Below are 19,260 nucleotides of genomic sequence, written 5' to 3'. Positions count from 1 at the left end.
TAATAATCAAGTTGGAATCAGATAGAAGAATCACTTCATATCCGCTCAACCTTTGTGCTGACATGTGTTGAGTGTGTATGTTTTTCAGTAGTAAGGACACTTGGTGTGTGGTGTGTAGGGTAGTTTCATGTCCCAATATGAAAGAAATAGCCATCTCCACCAGAATTGCGCACGATGCAACAGCTCTCAGACAAGCAGGCATGCCCTGAACCTGAGTTGGCACTACTTTGGAAAAAAAAAGCTGCAGGGCGGAGCTTGCCTCCATGTTCCTGAGCCAGGACCCCCGCCATGGTTGTACAATTTTCCCCCGCATACAGATGAAACATTTTCTTATAGTCAGGTAGTCCAAGACCAGGGGCCGTTACCATAGCATTCTTCAGGTACACAAAGGCATCAACCATTTCATTTGACCATGTGAGAATGTCAGATAATTCTGAAAGTGTGGCAGACCTCAGAGTGTGATCATAGAATGAACAATCAGTTATCCATTGGCGGCAGTAACCAATCATACCAAGAAAAGTTAGCATGTCCTTTTTTGTTTGTGGGCGGGGCAGACCCACGAGAGCCGCAGCTCTTTTGTGACTGACACTCCTCTCACCATGACTTAGAATAAAACCAAGGTATTCAACCTGATTTTGGCACCATTGCAATTTCTTTTTAGATGCTTTGTGACCATTCCCTGACAACCATTCTAACAGAGACCAACTATCCTCCTGACTGGCCTCCTGACTTGAACTACAAATCAATAGGTCATCCACATATATAATGAGGACCGAACCATTGGGAGGGGTCCAGGACCTCAGTGTGGTCTGGAGGGCAAGTGAGTAGACTGCAAACGAATCTACATAGCCCTAGGCATTCTACACCAGGTCATCTGGCAATTTTCATAATATAAATACAAATAGCGCCCTTGTCTGGTGGTCCACAGGAACCGAAAAAAATGCATTTGTTAAATCAATCACTGTAAAGTATTCTGCATCGGACGGAATGGAGGTTAGGAGTGATGGCACATCAGGCACTATTGGGGCTAATGGAACCACCAAATTATTTATGGCCCTCAAATCTTGTACAAACCTGTAAGAGCCATCCGGCTTCTTAACAGAATTGATAGGTGTGTTGTAAGGAGAAACCGTTTCTTCTACCTTCTATTTACATGCTGTAGCAATAGGGAGGGAAGCCTTATTCTTGAAAACCCTTTTTAATTCTGTGTCAAGCTCCCCCCACATAGTTTCTCTCCCTTCTGTGGTGTTCAGTTTATAGGCAGTAGCCTGTGTATTACTTGGTTCTATGTGACTAATGCTTTTTACATTTATCCAATCCCAAGCTGGATTATTTCCCAGAATACCATCAATGATCAATCTCATATCTTCCTGTGTGTAATTTCTTCCCAAACATGCCTTTTTTAAATAAGCAAGTGTACCTCCAGGAGATACTGTAGGCTTGGGACAATGTTTAACAATCTTATTAATATCTTCTAATTCTATGGGGTTTTTTTAGAATTAGTTCTTCTGCTGTGAGAAAAGGTAGTGTCAATATAGCCACCTCCTTTCCTCCTACGGCCCCCTTATCTTCTCTTTTTCCCTCTTGTTTCTTATCCATGGATCTAAGCTGCATTCTAAATTCCTCCACCTCTCTCTCTTTCTATGACTGGTGTCACTTCTTCTCCATTGACCATCCTTTTTCTGTAATTTTATTATATTTACCTGTCCCTGTTCTTCGTATTCCAACTCGTATTCGTTGTCATTATTCTCTGTAAGGATGCCTTGAACTTGGCTACCCTCCTCTGGTGATTTTATACTAATGATCTGTTTGGGTCTAGTGGAGGGGCCTGGCTGTATTGGTTGTAGATCCGGGACGGAAAGTGGCGCAGGGACAGGGGCAGGGACTGGAGGGGCATTAGGCTGGGGAGTAATCATCCCCAAACTAATCAAAAAATCATCATCAGCAGCATTTTTAAAACCACTTAATGAAGGATATATATTATACGAGGGGGGGTGGGATTAGTGTCTGAACTGTTTTCAGTCCAATCTTGGGTCTGCATGTCTTTTCAGATTGATGCTTTTCCTGGCATATTTTTAATGTACCAATTTCAACTTCCTCTTTTGTTTTAAAGAGAAAATCAAATTGAACTTTCCCTTGCTATTATCAACCCAATACGGTGACCATTTTAACCAGTTTTCTCCCCCTTTCTTGGGAATGGGTCTGTACTCCCCATAGCTTCTGTCCAGCCTGCCATACAATCCACCCAGGGATTTATTAAATAATAGTCCGTTCCACAAACTCTAGCAACATAATCCTTACAATTTTCTCCCTTTTCTGGGGGACCTGGTGGGTAACTACCTCCTTGACCCATATTTAGACAGTGGATAAAACAATTTTAGCTTAAAATCTTATTTTGTTCCACACAACAAATTATCTTATACTTCTACGCAACAGAAAGAAAAAGCAAAAGACAGATAAACCAGAATCTGCTCCACAGACTTATTAACCTCTTGATAACTTCCCAAAAGTTATCTCTTCACTGTTTTACCAAAAACAGTGTGTTCTACCAGAGAACTGTGTTTACCAAAAACACCTTTTTTTATAGTGCACTATTTTGTAACTCTACCAAAGAGTTAAGTCTGCTTACCAAAAGCAGCTACAGGTTATCACAGGTCTATATAGACAATACAGAATGATTCAAGACCTTCCCTCAACACAGGGCAAGAAAGAGCTTTTAGTCATAAAAAGACAAAAGGTTTACTTACCAAGTGAGGTGGGTGGTCATCCCGGACCGAGCCCCCAGCTGAAAGGAATGATTTTCTTTTCCCCTCAGAGACCCCCGGTCTGTGGAGAGATTCCTGGTTTATCAGCAGAATTCTGGGAACACCCCTTGAACACGGAAATCACGACAGCTAATGTTCAGAGATGTTCAAAGTTTATTAGACATTAATAAGATTATATAGACTGCAGATAATAATAAGGGAGGGGGAGCGAGTTTCAAAACTGTAACTTGTAACTTTCCATCATGAGCTGACTACATGAAACATAACATATACATTTCTTGGTACAAATTGTTTTGTCTAACTTTTAGAGAAAACAGACAGACAAAGACATTGTCAGGGTCGTGTTAGCTTCTGTTGATACATCCTTGAACAACCAAAAACAGTTTCATTAAACTTCTAATATCTCTACAAAAAGCTAACTTAATACTTAATACTTAAAATGGCGTACATAATACAAAATGGAAGTTATCTAGATTCTTTCAGTCACCATTTCCTGGACAACGTGTTTCTGAGGCTTCGTTCTGTCAAAGGAAGAACGGTGGAGAAGGCGGCCAGCTGACCGATTAAACAGTTCTTTAGTCCTCAGCGCCCAGGACTGTTAGGTTTGAACACCCATCAGCAGTGTCTGCATCATATGGTGCAGGATTATCTAGGGGCAAGGACAGACTTGGAGACCTTTCCAACTGAGCATCCACTGGGTTACTGGGTCTTGAGGATGGACCACTGGCCAGAACTTGCTCAATATGCCATCGAGGTACTGGCCTGTCCTGCATCCAGCGTGCTTTCCGAACGGACATTCAGTGCTGCTGGAGGTTTTGTGATGGATAAAAGAGTGCGTCTGTCCACAGACTCCGCTGACCAGCTGACATTTATCAAAATGAATCAATCCTGGATAATATTTCTAGAATTGTTAGGAGTTTTCCACTGCAGGGCCCATGCCTGCACCCAGCAATAGTAACTGTGAGGGGATACAGTGTTCAGGTACCATCAACACCCAAGGCTACATTGTTCTACACCTGTATGAGAGGTGCATATAATTAGAATTTTTAGAGCCGGGTCCAATCCTGGACTTGTCAAGAATAACTCTGAAGGGTTACGGTGTCAGTCCTGCTGCAGCAGGTTCTATACATTAGAATTTTGTTTCCACTGATTCATGTCCATCAGGGCAGTACCCGAGTCCCCATACCACTTTTATTGCCAATACTTAGCATATAATCCTTCAAAATGGGCACTTTTGAATTTGCAAGTTCGAGTCCCATAGGTTCGATGTTCACGGCAAACTTTTGGTCTGTTTGAATGTTCTACCATGAACTGAACCGGAGGGTGTTCAGCCCATCACTAGTGATAAACTAAAAGTGCAGAGAGAGAGCACACAGAGCAGATCACACAAAACCCGACATACGGGGTATATTGGGGAATGTGAGGACACAGTACAGATAACAAGACACAGCACAACAAAATAGTCCACCAGGTAGCAGCGTAATACCACATAGATAGTCCATGTAGGATGGCCAAGCAAAATGGAGAACCAGTACACCAGGCCACCAGACGGTATGGCAAGGGGAATGTACCCAGCCCATAGGGCAGGGATCCAGACAGACCAGAATACAGCGTAGCAGTGGTTAAGTCCAGCACACTAGGCACGGATCTAGGTGGACCAGTGTAGGATATAGCAAGGGTCAAATCCAGCAGACAGGGCAGGGATCTGGGCAGACAAGTGGTTGAGTCCAGCACAAGGCAGGGATCTGGGCAGACAAATGGTTTAGTCCAGCACAGGGCAGGGATCTGGGCAGACAAGTGGTTTAGTCCAGCACAGGGCAGGGATCTGGGCAGACAAGGAGCTAAGTCAGCACAGTATAGGGAAATGGACAGACAAGCGGGGTGATTCAAGCAAAGGACAGAGACCAGGGCAGCATGGTATGGCACATCAAGGGTAAAAACTGGCACACTGTGCAGGAATTGGATCCAGGAGCCACTTAATCCAGAGTCCAGGCACTATGAGGGATGAGAAGCAATAGACACAACATAGATTCAGGGACTCACCAGTCAACAGAAGTCCAGGCAGCATGGCAGGGAACAGGAGGTCTGGTGGGCAGAGGTTCCTCATATGTGCATCACAGGTCCTCAGAAGGCTGTGTGTCCTGCCCCAGTATCTGGACCACACAGACAGAAGTTGCCAGAAGATCAGAGAGTAGAACAGAGTCTCAGTGTTCAGGAAGCTATCTGTCTCAGCAACTCTTTGCACCAGGTAACCTCTTTCTAGGAAGACATGCAGCCCTCAGTCCTGTGTGTCCATCACAGAAGTAAACTCAGAAACGTCTGACCCTTTCTGCCAGCATAGGGTTATTATATTGTCCTTTGAATTCAGCCAAGCCTTAAGCATCCAAACCTGCTGCTGGCCCATCTGGCTTTATCCAGCTACAGGACACAATGCTGTCTGTGCTTCAACAAACACACAAAAAAAATTACATTTCTGCCCTTTGTTACAACCCCTGCCCCTTCCAAACATGTACCAGCAAGAGTCCTCAACATGCCTCTGCAAAGTACATGTCCCAGTTTATCAGCAAAACTACAAAAGTATCCATAGGATGGCTTTTCATCTGAGGGCAACATGGTTATTAAAGCTCTTTCCAGCAGGACATCACTTTGGGGTATGGAAATGGTTGACTGACAGACACATTTGAAGTGCTGGGAGGATAATTTGATCCACTAACATTATCTCTACACCAAACTGCAGCTGTAAAGTTGGACATCTCCCTACAACTCTTGGGACAGATAGCCTGCATGTGACCCTGCTGTCTCCATCTACAGCATCCAGTCTGGGGTGCTCTTCCTTTATGTCTCCACCTGTTTTCCAAACCAAGAGATCCTCCCCTAAACCTTGGGGTGTTGGTGGGATTGACCTGAGCCTTTACATAGTTAACAGGGTAGATCCTTGATGAATTTGCGTCTTGCATCAAGCCTGTCCCAGATTTGTGCTCTACTCCTAGAGCTCTGGGTCACACTCCCTAGAAACAGACAATTACATTTTCACAGGTCATTCCCTTGGAGAATATCAACAGAAATGCCTGCTATTACCCCAACAGAAGAAATTCACCACACAGGGATCAATGATGGTCAGGAAAGCACCTGTATCATAGAAACCAATGACTTTTTGTACATCTATGCAGACCTCCTGTAACTGCTGCTGCCTTATCTTGGGATAGCTTGGGGTAAGTGGCTGGACTCTGTGCTGTTCTCCTCATATTTGTTATTTAACTGTGCATTGTATTACCAATTCTTATTTCACCATGTTGTTTCTATGTCTTGATCTGTTGCTGCCATCTGCTGGCCAGAATTTGCATGCTGCATGCCTTTGTTATAGCTAGTAAGTGTTTTCTCTGCTGGGCGTGGTTTTAGGCAAGCCTTGGTTCTGGTCACTTCCTGCAGCCATTTTATCTGCTATATAGCTGTGTGACAGGACATTCATTACCCTGGGCTTGTGAAGGCATCAGTTTTTGACCAGCAGTTAGCCTCAGGAAAGATATCACAGGACAGCATGAATACCTCTACTACCTTACAGTATTGTATCACTGTTTGTCGCTGTATTTTGGACCAAATAAACCCACGCTGATTTCATTCCCGTGTATACGTTTGGATCCATCTAACCTGAACATCTGCTGGTCCGGTCTGCTCCACTGCTTGGATACGAAGGTAGGAAGTTACACAGCCATTATTAGATATACCTTCATTCGCCTTCATGTGGGGACAGAACAGTCAAAAACTGCCTTAAAGTCCATACCCCGCTACAGATTCCCTCAGAGTCCAGTACCACACTCAGGAATCTCCCTAGCAACAGGCCCACTTGCAGCAAATCTGCCCGGCTACAGTGCATGTTCCACAAGCCTATGCGGAAGCACTGCACATACGCAGTATCTATAGTCTTGCCTGGAAGTCCTCCACAACTCTCCAAGCCATTCTTTACATCCTATATTAACCTTTCCTCGCATAATAGAAGTACTGTTTATGCACGTTCCTTACACTGCCGTGGCCGCCGCAAAACCCCGCAATTCATTCTAAATATCTTAGAAATTTTGTCAAAGTGCCCTATCGGAGCCGTGCTGCGATTTTCAGCGCCCAATTCAAAACTTCATTTTCTTAAAGGGACAGCGCACCTTAAGTCAAAATGGCCGAAAAGGACTTTGCACAGTTCCCCGGTGATGAAATAAAGCAAATGCAACCTGATACTGATCATTATGAAGGGCAGGGAACAGAATCCACACTTCCAGCAGAACAAGTCGTGCGACCAAGACGCTCTCTCAAACCGACAGTAAAGGTCATTGAAAATTATCACACCACAAAAGATGAGCTATGTGATAACCTGGAGGAACAATGGGAACGAGTTTCCTCACTCATGTCTGGACTTAAATCCTCAGGTGATGCCACAAGCTTACAAGTTGCCATCGGGCGGCTGGACACAGCTCAAGAAAGATACAATAGACTGTCCACAAGGTATATAACCTTTCTGAAAGACTCTAATATCGATGAAGCCCTATCAGAACTGAGCAAGGCAGAATCAATAGCCAGACAAAGAGACGTCATGGTGCTGGATGTTAAAGGTAAAGCGGAACTCCGTATCTCGCATTTGCAAGAAACTAAATCACACAGATCAAATTCATCTAAACATTCCTCTCGGTCATACAAATCATCGTGCTCAAGAAGTTCAGCCTTGAGCGACAGATTACTAGAGGCCCGCATAAACGCCGAGCAATCCAAAGCGAGACGCTCCTTCACAGAAAAAGAAGCTCTTGCAAGAGCAGAGGCCAAGAGGGCAGAGGCAGAAGCAGAGGCCAAGAGGGCAGAGGCAGAAGCAGAGGCCAAGAGGGCAGAGGCAGAAGCAGAGGCCAAGAGGGCAGAAGCAGAGGCTCGAATAAAGATTTTTGAATCAGAGATGCAGGAGGAAATTGCATTAGCTAAAGTAAGACTACTTGAGCAAGCATTGAGCCAAGGTCTTGATCCAGTCTGCTCGCTACCACAGGAGATAGATGATCCAGTTGATCGCACCAGTGACTATGTACTGAATCAGTTATCTGCGCCACCCCCAGTTTGCAGTACCGTCCAAGCCGACAACACTGAAACCTCCAAGTCAGCTCTATCTGCGGTACCAGTGCTACCCACAGCACCCGAGCAACCTAATAACCGTTACCCGGATGTGGCCTCTCAAGGATGGTTGTTACAGAAAGATCGCTATCAGGCGTTTTCTGGCCTACCTCCACAGCTCAAGCAGCAGTCATCACAACATACAGAGGCTAAACGAAAGCTTAACCCTGCAGCTACATCATTCTACCCGGAAGCATCTCACCCCTTCACGCCAGGCAGCCAATACGCCCCAGGGGCATCACAAGTCGTGATGGCAACAAGCAGTGAGAAATCAGATATGTCTGAGTTTGCCAGGTTTATGGTGAGCAGAGAGCTAACCAACACCAGTCTCTCAAAATTTGATGACCGTGCAGAGAGCTACAGAGCTTGGAAGGCAACCTTCAAGGCCGCCATCGCTAACCTCAACCTAACCGCAGAGCAGGAGTTTGACCTCTTGATCAAATGGCTGGGCCCAGGCTCCACAAATCGTGTCAAGAGCCTCAGAACTGTCTATGTGGGACAAGCAGAAGCAGGTCTTGCTGTCGCCTGGCAGAGACTCGAACGTACCTTCGGCAGTGCAGAAGCAATAGAGAAGGCCCTATTCAAGAGACTGCAGAACGTTCCAAGGATCAATCTCAAGGATGTCCAGAAGCTTCAGGATTTAAGTGATCTGCTCATGGAACTGGAGCTTGCCAAGGGTGACCCTCGTCTGTCTGGGCTTTGCTACCTGGATACAGCTCATGGCGTGAACCCAATTGTCGTGAAGCTACCATACAGTCTGCAAGAAAAGTGGGCGGCATCAGTCTCAAGGTACAAAAGAGAGCATGACATCACCTTTCCCCCATTTATTCACTTCTGTAGATTTATCGATGAACAGTCCCAGATGAGGAATGACCCCAGCCTCGACTTCCTGGAGTTCAACACTACAGCTTCAGCAACATCATCGTCAAGGTATGAAAGCATCATGCATAAAGACAGAGACTTCAAGAGCAGCGTGAGTGTTAGAAAGACTAACCTACCATCTCCTGCAGTACCCACGGGTAAACAGTACACTACCTCATCAGGAGATAAGACCTTCAATCGTGAATGTCCCATTCATAAAAAACCACACTCTCTGAACAAATGTAGAGGGTTTAGATTCAAAACCATACTGGAGCGCAAGAAAATCCTCACCGAGCTCGGGGTATGTTTCAGATGCTGCGCTTCATTGGAGCACATGGCTAAGGACTGTAAATCTGTCATCAAGTGTGAGGAGTGTCATAGTGAAAGACATGCCTCAGCTATGCACCCAATCCCACTCTCCAGAGATTCACCCACTGCCGTCACCACCAGTCCTGCTCCAAGTCATGGCGGGGAGCCCCAAAATTACGCTAATGCAGCGACTGCTGTTTCCTGTTCATGCTTGGATGTATGTGGGGAGGGCCAGTGTGAGAAATGTTGTGCCCGAATATGCCTAATCAAGGTCTACCCAGAGGGACTACCAGAAAAGGCAGTAAAAATGTATGCCATCATCGACGACCAAAGCAACCGGTCCCTAGCAGGTCCTAAATTCTTTAAAGCCTTTGGAATAAAGGGACCATCCGAACCCTATACCTTAAACACCTGCTCGGGCCGCACAGAGACTAGCGGCAGAAGGGCACAAGGATTCATCGCTTCTCCAGTCAGTGGGGATACGGAAATACCCTTACCGACGCTGATCGAATGCGATCAAATACCCAACCATAGGGATGAGATTCCTACCCCAGAAGCTGCATTTCACCAACCTCACCTAAGGCATCTAGCCAACGTTATCCCACCTATGGACATCAACGCCGAGATTCTACTCCTGCTCGGCAGAGACAATCTAAGGGTACACAAGGTGCGTCAACAGTGTAATGGTCCTGACTATGCGCCATATGCCCAGAGACTGGACTTGGGATGGGTAATCATAGGAAATGTATGCTTAAATCAACCAGGAATTGACTCCTTCAAAACGTACGTGCGTGCAGATGGACGCACAACTTGCATTAAGCCGTGTCCTCATCACTATGAGGTGAGGGAGAAGTCTCCAGGCCTCATACAACCACCTGACGTCATTACTCCCCTCTTTGCCGACAACTTGGGGAGATCAGTCTTTCATACAACCAAGGACGACGATAAAGTAGCCTTGTCAGTAGAGGACAGAGAATTTGTCGAGATAATGGACAGTGAGTTCTTTAAAGACGAAACCAATCACTGGGTTTCTCCATTACCCTTCCGAGCTACCAGGGTAAGACTCCCGAACAACCGGGAACAAGCAGTGTCTAGATTTAACTCTCTTCAGCGTACCATGAACAGCAAGCCTGAAATGAGAGAACACATCGTTGCCTTTATGGATAAAATATTCCGTAACAACCATGCAGAACCAGCTCCATCCTTAAGGAAGAACGACAAGTGCTGGTACTTGCCTTCATTCGGAGTATATCATGCCACTAGACCTATGTCTGTAGGTTCCTTTACTAACTCTACTTGGCTTACAGGTCCGGAGTTTCTGCTAAAACAGGCGGACAGACTATGTACAGAGCCGCCTTTCACCTACGTTGGCCTAGACGTCTTCGGGCCATGGATGGTGTCCGCACGCAGGACCCGTGGCGGTCACGCAAACAGTAAGCGTTGGGCTGTACTATTTACTTGCATGAGTGTGCGAGCCGTTCACTTAGAGGTCATAGAATCCATGGACACATCCAGCCTTATTAATGCCTTAAGACGGTTCTTCGCAATCAGAGGACCAGTGAAACAGTTGAGGTCTGACCGTGGAAGCAACTTCATTGGAGCCTGTAGAGAAATGAACATAGACACCAAATCCATTCAAGATCACTTGGCGGAAAAGGGTTGCACCTGGATTTTCAATCCTCCTCATAGTTTCCACATGGGGGGCTCCTGGGAGAGAATGATTGGGATCTCACGCAACATCTTGAATTCTATGTTGATGGATGTAAACTCTTCAAGACTCACACATGAGACTCTAGTCACCCTTCTCGCTGAAGTTTCAGCCATCATCAATTCTAGACCCCTCGTGCCAGTATCTATGGATCCTGAAACACCAGCCGTACTGACTCCAGCTATCCTACTTACCCAAAAAACTGAGATTACGCTATTACCTAGTGGAGAATTTACTCATGCGAATATCTACCAAAAACACTGGAAACGTGTACAATACCTAGCTGATTACTTCTGGAACAGGTGGCGAAAGGAGTATCTCAATATTCTTCAAGGAAGAAGAAAGTGGCAACACCACAAACCAAACCTAAAAGAAGGCGACCTCGTGTTAATGAAGGAGCAACATACCGTACGGATTGACTGGCCTATGGGACTAATTACAAAGGTTCTTCCTAGCAAGGATGGCAAGGTCCGTAAAGTGGAGTTGAAGATCTTCAGAAAGGGTGAGCTTAAAATATTCGCAAGGCCAATTAATGAACTCATTTTGATACTACCCATCGAGAACATTCCTGCTGGGTGAACTCTACTGAACTTGAACTTTGTGGTTCTTCTCTATTCCAACTCGGAATCTACTACATTGTTATGTTTATTGCATTCTAACATGTTCTTTGTTACAGGTTGTTTTATATTTTATGGACATTCGTCATAGTGAAATCCCTTATGGAATTTCAGACGGGGAGTGTGCTGTTCTCCTCATATTTGTTATTTAACTGTGCATTGTATTACCAATTCTTATTTCACCATGTTTGTTTCTATGTCTTGATCTGTTGCTGCCATCTGCTGGCCAGAATTTGCATGCTGCATGCCTTTGTTATAGCTAGTAAGTGTTTTCTCTGCTGGGCGTGGTTTTAGGCAAGCCTTGGTTCTGGTCACTTCCTGCAGCCATTTTATCTGCTATATAGCTGTGTGACAGGACATTCATTACCCTGGGCTTGTGAAGGCATCAGTTTTTGACCAGCAGTTAGCCTCAGGAAAGATATCACAGGACAGCATGAATACCTCTACTACCTTACAGTATTGTATCACTGTTTGTCGCTGTATTTTGGACCAAATAAACCCACGCTGATTTCATTCCCGTGTATACGTTTGGATCCATCTAACCTGAACATCTGCCGGTCCGGTCTGCTCCACTGCTTGGATACGAAGGTAGGAAGTTACACAGCCATTATTAGATATACCTTCATTCGCCTTCATGTGGGGACAGAACAGACTCCATAAACTCCTAGAAGGGCATCAGTTGTTGGAAGCATCAATACACTTTGAGATGGTGAAAGGCTCTATCCTTCTGGCACCAGTGCTACACTGGGATCAAGGCATGTGTTTTGAGTCTGGGGAGGGTGGAAGTTCCTTGGGCATCTAGCCTGGAGATGCCTGGGTTGTCCACATCTGTAGCATGGGTGGTCCAAGGGTGACCAGAGGGCTGGGGTTGGAGTGGCATTTCCTCAGAAGCTTGGTACATATCCACATAGTGCACTGACTTGGGAAAGTTGGACCTGAGAGTCTTTTTCTAACAGGGTAGCTGGCCTGGCAGTGACCGTTTTATCCACAGCCAAAGCAGAGTCTTTATAATAGGCCTGGGGGCCTCCTGTGGGGGAACTGGATTGTCTGAGAGATTTGGTTGAGGCAGCAGCACTATCTGGGGACTCATACAGCAGTGGGGAGGTTGCAGCTTCCTCTAGAGTGATGAGTTTCCATTCACACATGCACTGTCGGAGCTCAGGGGGACACTCGAACAACAACTGCTCCTTCAGGATCACATGAATAATTTCCTCAGGGGAGGTCACTTTCTCTTCTGCCAACATGGCAACATGCTAAAGAAGACTTATGCACAAACATTTTGAAGGTGGTCTCTTGGAGGTGAGGGGTAGTCTGAAGCTGGTCCCAATAAGACTATGTGATACCGCTGCCATCCCTGCCCTTTTTATTTACTCATAGCTGCATTTCTTTAGGGGATCCATCATGTGATAGGCCTCAGTGGCCCCTTCATCTAGCATCCCTACCACATGGCAGGTCCAGTCCATGGGATGTACTTCCAGCAGCTTGCATTGGTGTTCAAAGTCCTGAACAAACCCTTCTTCATCTCTAGTATGTTCTTGGTACGGCTTAAAGTCCTTGCTGGAGACTCTTGAGGATTCCCTTACCACAGGGACAGGGACAGAGGTGGCTTCTCTGTTCTCTGCAGCCTCCCACTCTGTTTGTCTCTTTTGTGTATTTTCAGTGACTGCAAGTTTCCTTTCTGTTGTGGCACCCTCCCCCAGAATGGCCATCTCTAGCACCAGATAACCCCTGGGCTCTTACTGGCTTTCCTGGGTAGCTCTGGTACATACTCCCAGGGTGGTGCCTGACCCATGTCGGTGCTCAACTTCTGTTGGCTAGCTTCCTCCAGTATCCGGACCAGCTGTTCTTTAGTAAGTCCCTTGTTGCTGAGACCCAACTCTCCAGCCTTTTCTTGTAGGCTGGGACATCAATCCATGGTGTGCAGATTCTTGTCATCCATCTCCAGTGCTCTCGTCCTGCTGCTGCCAACCAGTTTGTGATGAACTAGGAGTGCAGAGAGAGAGAGCAAATGGAGGCAGATCACACAAAACCCAATATGTGGGTTTTTATTGGGGAACATGAGGGCAGAATAGGGATAACAAGACACAGTGCAACAAAATAGTCCTCTGGGTAGCAATGTAATACCACACAGATAGTCCACATAGGATGGTCCAGCAAATTGAGAAACCGGTACACCAGGCTACCAGATGGTACAGCAAGGGAAATGTACCCAGCCCAAAGGCTGAGCGGTAAAGACCTCCGGCAGCTGTTCATTGCAGTATGAACCAGGCCATAGAATTTTGGAACCTTTCCCCTCCTTACTTCATGCTTCATGTTTTTTCTTTAATTCTACACAAGTCCTTGGATCTCCAGATATTCAAGCTCTGCTGTTACAAAGCATGATTTTTCTAGCCTTATGGTGTCAGTGGGCATACTGGATTGACTGTTGCAGCTGAAAAAGGTTTTGAGAGACAGAAGTATCTAGGCCTTTTGTTGTTTCTGCTCTTTTGAAGGCTAGGAATTCTAAATTAGGGAGACTTTCCACAAGTCCTTACAATCATATTTTGTGTTTTGTTGACCTAAGATGTTTCCTCCTTGTTTTGGTCCGTGTCTTGGTTTCCTTCTTGGGGTGGGGGGTGAATGTGTGCCTGGCCTTGTGTATAATCAAGAGTCAGATTTCAGCCTTTGCAGTCTCTTCTTTCAGGGGCTGATTGCATTACACTTTCTAGTTGCATGCGTTGGTACTAGATGTCATGTATGTTGTTCCTCCGGTCAGCCTGTCATTGTTTCTATGGGATCTCTTTCTGTTTTTACAGAATTCTCTGTTTGAGTCCATTCAGGACCTTCCTTTTTTTCCCTTTGTTCTTTCACAAAGATGGCTTTTTTACCTTAGATTTTTATTTATTATTTTTACCTGAAGGAGTTTGTACCTTTCCATCTCAGCCAGGACAGCGTATTACCTTCCTTTACCCTCATCTCAGCCGGGACAGCATATTACCTTCATTTGTCCTCAGCCGGGACAGCGTATTACCTCCCTTTACCCTCGTCTCAGCCGGGACAGCGTATTACCTTCCTTTACCCTCATCTCAGCCGGGACAGCGTATTACCTCCCTTTACCCTCATCTCAGCTGGGACAGCGTATTACCTTCCTTTGCCCTCATCTCAGCCGGGACAGCGTATCACCTTCTGTGGCAGGCGCAGCACCCTTTGGTGCCTTGTGCGCTGTGGCATTAGAAAAATTATGCAATTGCTGTTTCTTTGTTTGATTAGACTGACTTTACTCTGTAATTCCTCCAATGCCGCTCTATGGATGCAGTAGGTTTAAAGAGCACACCAAATACTTTAGTTAACTTCTTTAATAACTTCAATCTTCTTCATATAACTGCTTACAATGGCTTATTTCTTTCATATTACAATGGTTTAATTCGTATTACATTGGGTTGATTCGATAGCTTATCTCGATAGGTTCAATAGATTTGATAAATTCGTTCTGTATATTTCGATAGATTGATAAATTCACTTGGATTTATAAATTCGTTAGATTACTCTACAGTGACTTGATTCGTAAGTTCGGTGGAACTACACGTAAACACATACAACAGTTTTTAGACACAGATCTACCTGCACTGTTAAACAATAGAGGAACACACAAGTGCATTAAATACCTATTTGGCCTTCTCTGCCTCCATGGAGCATCTCTGATTGGAACTTTGTCTGTTTCCTCCTCTGTCTGGTGAGCATGTGTCTCTAAACTATTCTAGCAGGGAGTTTTACACAGACATAAATGTGAAACTGGCTGGGATTGGTTAAGGCTCTGTACAGTGTGAGGCTGTCTGTGATTGGCTCACCCATATACTAACTCTTAAAGGCATATTTTCCTTTTCTGCTTCTGCTAACACAATTAATATAAAAATGTCATATAACATTCAAAGACATAAATCACAGCAATGATTCTGCTTTTGGCTTTAACATATACACATATACACTGTACTGAGGTTATTGGCAGGTTTGGTATACACATATATGTGAACCATATTAACAACCTAGGACTGGTCTTAGCTGGCCAGCTACACCTGCTTTTACCCTCATCTCAGCCGGGACAGCGTATCACCTTCCTTTACCCTCATCTCAGCCGGGACAGCGTATTACCTCCCTTTACCCTCATCTCAGCCGGGACAGCGTATTACCTCCCTTTACCCTCATCTCAGCCGGGAGAGCGTATTACCTCCCTTTACCCCCATCTCAGCCGGGACAGCGTATTACCTTCCTTTACCCTCATCTCAGCCGGGACAGCTTATTACCTTCCTTTACCCTCATCTCAGCCGGGACAGTGTATTACCTCCCTTTACCCTCAGGCTCAGTAACTGGGGGAATAGGTTTTTATCACGTTGGGTATTTGTTTGTCTATCAGGTTACCTGTAGTTGACAGCCGCAATTTGGCAACAGGATTTCTCTTTGTGGCTCCTGAGGACCGAATAGAAGGATCCCGCAGCTTCCATGTCTATGTTTATTCCCTGAATTTGTCGGCTTGTTGCTCCAGTTTCCAGTATGAAAGGACAGGTTCCCCCTTTATAAGGGATGACACTACCTACCTTCAGTGTATCATGTTGGTGAAGCCTCTACCTGGTCTTCGGTGCACTCTTTATGATGTTACCAGGTGGATGTTGGAGTCACTAAGGACTCTTCCCTTTGGACACATTGGTTTTTGCAGGCTGCTGCATGAGGTTCTTTCCTTTTTCTGGTTGTTTCTGGGACTTGGCTTGTTGTCCTCCCCTCATGTTCTAGGTGGGACATCCCTGTTAGTAAGGAATGTAAAAGATGTTCTGTGTCCTGTGATGTATTCCAAGAAATGGATTTTACAGATCATTGATGCCATTTGTTACTAAGAGACAGGAATTGTTCATTGCTGAAGGAGCCCCTAGAAACCTTTGGAGGAACCCTGGCTGAGAAAGGCTGGACTAGGCAGTCATATATCTCTGCCCCCTTGGTGGGAGTGGAGGTGACCCCTCTATAAGGATCTACAGTCCATACACACCCAGCACAAGGCCGGGGTCACACTGCCAGATGGTTCTCGGGGCTGCAGTTCCTCTGAACTCCACAAGGTGGGGATCTCACTTCTACCCAGACAGGAAGTCTCTTTGGAATACAAGCAGGAAGTGATGTCAGGCACAGACAGGAAATGATGTCAGATACAGACAGGAAGTAGAGAGGAGACGTTGTGGAAGTGGCAGCAGAGGTGGTAATAAGATTTTATGTTCTATTTACACCCAGTAACCCCCATCATGTCCGTCCTCTTCCTCCATAGTCACATCCGTCCTCTTCCTCCATAGTCACGTCCGTCCTCTTCCTCCATAGTCATGTCCGTCCTCTTCCTCCATAGTCACGTCCGTCCTCTTCCTCCATAGTCACGTCCATCCTCTTCCTCCATAGTCGTGTCCGTCCTCTTCCTCCATAGTCATGTCCATCCTCTTCCTCCATAGTCACGTCCGTCCTCTTCCTCCATAGTCATGTCCATCCTCTTCCTCCATAGTCACGTCCGTCCTCTTCCTCCATAGTCACGTCCGTCCCCTTCCTCCACGGTCACGTCCGTCCTCTTCCTCCACGGTCACGTCCGTCCTCTTCCTCCATAGTCATGTCCACCCTCTTCCTCCATAGTCATGTCTGTCCTCTTCCTCCATAGTCAGGTCCGTCCTCTTCCTCCATAGTCATGTCCGTCCTTTTCCTCCATAGTCATTGTGACGTCTTTTATCTCCAGCAGATGATGATACACACATATATAGTGTGGGAACCCAGATTAACTCCTTCAGGGGCAGAACATCCCCCACTTCTGGGGCCGGAACATTCTCCTCATTGTGGAGAGGTGTCACCTTCTCACCTCATCAGTCTATACTAACAGATTTCCTGACTTTAATTAGTGGCGGGGGATGGGGGGATATTTAGGGGGATTGGAATATCTATGTCTCCATTTCATAAGTTTCAAATAGGAAGAAAGAGAAAAATGTCATTTGTAGTAAATGTCCTGAAAGCATATTTCCCCATAATGATCCCAGTCTCAGATATTCATTCTACAATGTGATCAGTAAAGTCTCTTAGAGGTCACAGAGATCTGAGAAATATGATGTGTCCTGGCAAAGCCCAAAGACAAACTTCATCTTTCATGTTTGGAGAGGTGGGACACACCAGGTATAGACCTACAGAAACCTCACAGAGCGCCCCCCACAGCTGCTCCTCCCAATGTCCTTCCAACTAGAGTCAGAGAATCCTATGACATCACACTGACCTCACAGCTCCTCCTCCCAATGTCCCTCCATCCAGAGTCAGAGAATCCTATGACATCACACTGACCTCACAGCTCCTCCTCCCAATGTCCCTCCATCCAGAGTCAGAGAATCCTATGACATGACACTGACCTCACAGCTCCTCCTCCCAATGTCCCTCCATCCAGCTTTTTTCTTTTTATCCAGTACTCTTAGGATGTGGGCGGACCCTTTACATCCTCACAAGCAAAGCAGAACTGTTGATCCTTCATTCTATGTAATGATGTCAGAATTCCTTATACCTCAGCCTGAAGTGGGGCTTCACTGAAACACAGACCTGACCGGAGAGGTGAGGAGGATTCTGGGAATATCATTTGATTTTACTATTTGTGTTCAGATGTAGAGTTTTCCTCCTGTGAAGTCTGGAGATCATATGACATCACATTGCCTCCACCTCCCTCCCTGATAGAAGAGAGAAAGAAGAAGAAGATTCTAGAAGTCACCAGAGAGATCACTGAGCTGCTGACAGGAGAGGTGAGCGGTGCCGGGAATTCTGGGACATTCTCCAGTAACAGACAAGGGATGTGTCTGGATGGTGACTGTATCATTGTGTGTGTCAGGTTCCTATAAGGTGTCAGGGTGTCACTGTCTATTTCTCCATGGGGGAGTGGGAGTATTTAGAAGGACACAAGGATCTCTACAAGGACGTCATGATGGACAATCAGCCGCCCCTCACATCACCGGGTAAGAGGAGACTTTATTGTAAAGGAGAGAGCAGTACGGAGGATCCACCTAGATCCCCCATCATCTGATAAACACATAGAAACAATGGATTCAGTCAGTGTGTGTGTTTCCTACAGATGGATCCAGTCATGGGAAACCACCAGAGAGATGTCCCCGTCCTCTGTATTCCCGGGATTCCACACAGGAAGGTCACACCATCCCTCACCATCATCAGGTAGATGAGGAACAATCACTGATAGTATCATTAGGATCTGTACATTATCTGCATTGTTACCATTGATGTCATTTTTATTATATATTCAGAGTGGAAATCTTAGAGATTCTACAGTTGATGTTAAAGAAGAGATAAAAGAGGAGGAGGATGAGGATGGGGGGATGGAGGAGTCAGAGCTTCTAAAAGAACACAAAGATCTGTACCAGGACACCATGGTGGAGTCATCCAGCTACAGGAACCCACCAGAGAGATGTCCCCGTCCTCTGTATTCCCGGGATTCCACACAGGAAGGTCACACCATCCCTCACCATCATCAGGTAGATGATGACAATTATTGGTAGTTGTGATTTATACACAGCATGTTTGTTACAATGAATGTTTTATTATATCTTTCAGAGTGGAATCCTCGGGGATGATAATATTGATGTTAAAGAAGAGTATAAAGAGGAGGATGAGGAGTATGGAGTGATGGAGGAGTTTTCAGAAGGACACAAGGATATGATGGAGCCACCTAATACCAGGAACCCACCAGAGAGATGTCCCCGTCCTCTGTATTTCCGGTATTCCACACAGGAAGGTCACACCATCCCTCACTTTAGCAAGGTAAGTGGGATGGAGCATCTAGAACATGAACTCATAGAGACAATGTGTTATTTTTTATGTGACC

General features: G+C 45.7%; 1 protein-coding gene and 1 long non-coding RNA gene across 2 annotated transcripts in view; both read left to right on the top strand.

Moving 5' to 3' along the window:
- The window catches only part of LOC149441229 (uncharacterized), an 89,031-nt gene that overhangs the window by 25,447 nt on the left and 44,324 nt on the right, over positions 1-19,260 (top strand). The window lies entirely within an intron of this gene.
- Positions 1-19,260, top strand: part of LOC149441231 (uncharacterized) — a 35,739-nt gene that overhangs the window by 16,283 nt on the left and 196 nt on the right. The window contains exon 2 of the long non-coding RNA XR_016307423.1: positions 18,990-19,196. This is a non-coding gene — a long non-coding RNA (uncharacterized LOC149441231). The remainder of the gene's footprint in view (positions 1-18,989; positions 19,197-19,260) is intronic.

This window comes from Staurois parvus, unplaced genomic scaffold, assembly GCF_062004578.1.
Source record: "Staurois parvus isolate SC_StPar_1 unplaced genomic scaffold, SC_StPar_1.0 ptg001011l, whole genome shotgun sequence".
NCBI classification, from domain to species: domain Eukaryota; kingdom Metazoa; phylum Chordata; class Amphibia; order Anura; family Ranidae; genus Staurois; species Staurois parvus.
Note: the sequence above shows the minus strand (reverse complement) of the source record. Positions and strands in the feature narration are given on the sequence as shown.